Source organism: Kryptolebias marmoratus, linkage group LG11 (assembly GCF_001649575.2).
Source record: "Kryptolebias marmoratus isolate JLee-2015 linkage group LG11, ASM164957v2, whole genome shotgun sequence".
Lineage (NCBI taxonomy): Eukaryota > Metazoa > Chordata > Actinopteri > Cyprinodontiformes > Rivulidae > Kryptolebias > Kryptolebias marmoratus.
In genome coordinates this window covers 11,940,501-11,945,843 of record NC_051440.1, presented here as the reverse complement: position 1 = coordinate 11,945,843, position 5,343 = coordinate 11,940,501, and positions in this window count along the sequence as shown.

Genomic DNA, 5,343 nt, shown 5'->3' with positions numbered 1-5,343 from the left:
CGGGGGCGGCGGGCGGGGAGGGGAGGGGGTCCGACAGCAGAGAGGGAGAGAGCTAAAACGGGATCAATTAGCAAACACGACTCAGAATTAGGTGCCCTTCATTTTACCGCAGCTGAGTCTAAAACAGAAACGGGAGAAAATGAGAGGTGGAAATGTACTTTAAATAAAAAATTTGACACTTAGGATTAAATACGTTTAGATTATTCACACAATCAACGAACAGTGAAGACAAACTCGTTCTGCTGCATCACTTTTAGCTGTGTGTGTTCACGTCCAACGTTCCGACTGTACGCCTAAAAACACATCTCCTGACCTTCGTTCATCCGGGTTCCATCACGTATCGTCTTCACCAAGCAGCGCTTTGTTTTTCACGCGTCCAGCGTCTCCTTTTTCAACAAGGCACCATGTTAGCTGCGTCGCTGAAAGAGTTCAGCCTTTTACAGCTTCCGAGCTGACAGAACGGCAACGCGTTTGTCGCTTTTTAGTCAAACGTGAAGAATGTCAAGAAAACCTTTAAGGAACGCCTTCAACTCTAGCGGTAGTTTGGCATTCTCAAAACACCTTTATGTTCGACTTTTTGGCCAAGGTAAACGCTTTCACTAGCAGCTGGTTAGCTTAGCTTAGCTTAGCTTAGCTTAGCACAACAACAAACGAATGGTTGTGTGGCTCTGTTCACGTACAACAAACACACAGAACAGCCCTCATCCTGTGACTAACACTTTATTTCTTCCCTGAAGGGTGTCAAAAAGCAGATTTTTTGTCTTATTTATGTATTTTAGGCGGTAAAAAAGTACTTTCCTCTGACTCAAGTGCTAAGCTAAGCAGCTAGCGGTAGCTTCATATTTATCCTGCAGTTGAGGTAAACGTTGCGACTTTAGAGAACATTTAAAGCTCAATTTATCATCATTCGTGAAGAAAACGCAGCTTTTTGTTTAATTTGAAGTCTTTATCTTCTCAGGAACGGTGCAACAGTTATTTTTTTTTTTATATATTTAATTTTTAAAGCCTGTAAAACGGTCAAGTCGTTAAGCTTTCGACCCTTTTTTTTGTGCTCGTATTTAACCAATAAGGGGTTTCGTTTTTTTTTGTCTTTACGTATATTTATTGGTTATCCGTGGAGCGGGCCTGATTTGGTGATTTTATATGATTTTAGGTGAAGCACACGCGGCACGTAGGGACTGAAATTCATTGGACAAACATTCCTAATCAACGATGTACAGATGAAAAAAACAAAACAAAGAAAACAACTGCAGGTGCGACGAGCAGTAAATAGTAGTGATATTTGTTGTAGGTGGTTAAAGTTTTGTACGAAGTGATTGTTTCCCTCCCCGTTGGCATTTCCTCCCCCCTCCTCCGCCCCACGTGTAAAACGCTTCGACGGCTGCTCCAGGCCTCGCAGTCGTGCGTCATTTCGTGGCCGTTGGTGTTCCTCCATGAGTCAGTGTAACATAACAGAAAATAGAATATTAAATTGAAGCCATTTATATGATTTACAGAGCGGCTTACAAGAAGAGGACAGCCCCAGTGAGGCTTCAGGAGTAATTCCAGCCATTTTGACGTCAGAAAGAAGATTTTATTAATTTTAATTTTCTTTTTGAGAACTTGCTCATCGTTCAGTAGGTGGTTATTCCAGTCAAACACAGTATTAGACTTGAAACATCCGTGAAAATATGTACCCAAATGTTCATTGTTTTCGAAATTTGTGAGTTGTCCTGTCTGACTGTGATGATGTCGTATTTAATAAGCTGTTTGTTGTTTTATTTTATTTTATTTTTTTAAATCTTGGGTTTCATTCATCTCATTTTTTTTTCTTTGACTGACCTGTTTTTGTTTTTGTGTGTTTTTTGAAAAAACGTGCGAATGAGACCGAAGCAGGCGCTTGTCGCGTCCTTCCCGCGGCCGAGGTTGAAACCGCCCTAAATGAGAAATCTGTCGAGGCGGCGCGGGCGGACGTCTGCGCTCCTCCTTGGCGTCCGTCCACGAAGCCGATCCGATTTGAAAAAGTGCAGCAATATCAGCGTCATTGTACGGGAAAAAAAAAGAGTCGGGTTCAGCACAAAGCTGGTGCTAACGAATATTAAAGAGATGGCTCAGACCTTATGAAGCGAGACTCTGTGGAGAAGTTATGAACAAATAATATCTTACCTGTTGTGGAGCATTAGAGGACGGCCAGTCCGAAGTGGATCGCTGACGCCTTAAAACGCCTCTAATGTGGCGTTACACGGTTATTCCTGCAGAAGTATTAGGATCTGTTGGCCAGAAGCGACCCGCCGCCACTATTTAACCCCAAAAATAACCTTAAAAGTCTACGTAAAAAAAAAATTAATTATGCAAATGCATTTAGCCCACAGCCTTGTATATGAAAACCCGAGAATCTTTGCCTGATCCGGCAGCGCTCGAAGTCCGCGTTAGGGATGACTCTCAGCTACTACCACACCAAATTCGAGCTCAGTACGTGCAAAAAGTGACGCCTCGATTGTAGTCATTCCTGTGTTTACGAAGGCTAATTAGTTAAAGTTGTAGACGTTTGTCCACAGAGTTCCACTGGTTCCCGAGATATTTCGCCAACAAGACGACCCGCCTCTTCATGGCGGCGCACCCGTTTATTTCAGCGCCGACAGTAACGTGAGCGTTTGCAAAACAATGCCTACGGAAACATCTCAAGGCTTTAAAACCGCAGCCGCCCTCTTCGGTCTCGGCTCCGCTCCGACTAGCTGTTAGCTCACCGACCTCATGAAGACGGCGGCGACCCGTTCTGGTCTAGGCCTGGTGCTAGCTCGTCAACCGGGTCAGAATAAAAAAAAAAAAAACATAATTCTCCAAATCAAAGTGGTTTGAAAACTAAAACAAAATCTATCACGACAGGTGAGATGTTGACTGCTCGTAACGTTCCCCCCCCCCTGCAGAGCCCTGCTGCTTTGACAGTTCTAAAGCGGAAAGCCTTGTTCTCCGTGACGTTCTCACCAGCAGCTAGTAACTCTGTCAACCACACGTCTGTTCACCCGTCAGGAAATCCCGACTGTTTTTATACGCTCGGCGTGAATCATTGCACAAAGAAAAAACAACAACACGCTCGATGGAATCACCAAAACGAAAGCTGTGTGTTTATACAGTAGCATCGGACAGGAAACCTTATCTTTGTTTCTCCCCCCCCCCTCTCCACTTCACGTGGCTGCATCAAAGCTTCCTGAAGCCACGCCTCTTTTCTTCCCCCCCCCTCCCATTCACTCGTACTGTACTGGATGTTGTATGAAATGTATCATCATGTACTATAATAAGTAGTTCTGAGTAGACAGATTGCCGTGGGTGGGAACATGCTGTTTATGTCGGTGTTTGCAGGGGGCCGCGGCTCCAGAAGTGACGTCAATGACAAATACATTTTTGTGTATTACTTTTGTATTATTTGTTCTTATCCTGATAGATATTAAATAGTTCTTGTTGCGTCCCGTTTGGTTTGCTTTTCCAGGCTTGCGTGCAGATGTTTTAATCCCATCCCGTCTGAAAGAGCTCCGGACTCCCCGAGGATTGGAAACAGAGGTGAAAAATACAGAAATATTTACATTTCTTTACATATTTGGTTGCCAGAGAGCAACTTTTATGATATTTTGACTTGAAATGTAATTTTATTTTTTTAAAAGGGAATTGAACCTTCACACCTTTGACAAAATGTCAAAGAGTCTCGACTAAAACTCAGAGAAATAATATAATTTATTGTCCCTTAAAGATGGGTTTTATTAACATTTACTGCAAGGAAGTCATCGGTTTTAAGCTTATTGAAACAAAATCAGTTCCCTTTTTTAGCTTTCCACGATTTATTATTTATATTTAACATCAAATGGCCTTTTTTTTAGAAATATGAGGCAAAATTAGGCAAAGAAATAATATCAGAAACTTGTAGAAGTGTGATAAAGACATTTAAACTTTGATACAAATCAGCTTTTTCCATTTAAAACCTTTATTTTTTCTTTTAAGACGAACTTGATGAGGCTCGTCATGAATTGGTGAATTTATTTTAATGAGTATTTTGTGTTTTACTTCCAGTCGCGTGAGTAAAAAAATAAAACCAAAATAATTTAGACGTCATCCAACACAGAAAGCTGTCATGTATTCAGATTACAGACAGTCGTGGGAGAAGCTAATGGTTATCCTCCAAACGCTAACAGATCTCATAATATCGCATGAAATTCCACATGCTGTCATTCACAAAGTTTGACCTGAAACAGCCATAACTTCATCCTTTTCTCGTTATAAGATGATCTTAATTTAACGCTCTGACACAAAAAAGGCTACAGATGATATAGATCCTTTCGAGGAACACTGGACCTTTAATTAACTAACCTTTTTTTGGTGCGTCAGGTCAAACACAGGTCAGCACATTTCAGACTCAGAGTCTGCAGAAATACTCAAACTTTTCTGCAGATGTGGGAAGGATGAACGCAGATCTTCCATATAACCTCCCAGAATGCTGCCATTTTACTTTAAACTTGTTTATATATATAAATATAAAACTGTAAACATAACTGTAGTGAATTTAGGTAAGTTGGGTCTGAGCCAGCTCCAGAAGAATTTAGCTTGGGGGGGGCCCAGTAAATAGTCATTTTATTCTATATAAATACATAAACGTTTATTTAATCTTGCAACTGAAATGACCACGTTGTTTATTAATACAAAACAAATAACTTAAACAGTGACATGTAGTCACCAGAAAATGCTCAGGTTTGTATAAATCCTAGAAACGAGCTTTGCATCATAAATGAAGTGTTTAACACCAGAAACTTGGAAGGCAAATAACTGTACATGAACTCCTCCTGAAGAGAGGTGGAAATGTTTTTCTTTTTTTTAAAAGAAAATTTTTAACATTTTGTTGAACAAACCTGACATGCAAATAAAGAAAACTCCATCCATCCGAAGAAATGATTGAACTCAATAATCAGCTTTTCTGCCTCTCTGTAGTGAAGGAATCCCTCAGTTTAATCGCCTTCAGCGCCCTCTGCTGGCTGACTTCAGTCACTACACCACATCGGTCCAACATGGCCGATGGAGGGGGAGCCGGGTCCGAGTTGGGTTACATTTGAGAAAACCTTTCCTCATATTGGATTTGCAAAAATGTCAGTGAGTTTACAAGATGTTCCAAGGCTGTGTCAGTAAAAATAAAAAAAATGCAATTGAATCATATTTGGATACAACCATCATGTAAATGTTGAAGATACAGGTGCTGGTCATAAAATTAGAATATCATGAAAAAGTAGATTGATTTCAGTAATTCCATTTAAAAAGTGAAACTTGTATATTATATTCATACATTACATACAAACTCATATATTTCAAATGTTTATTTCGTTT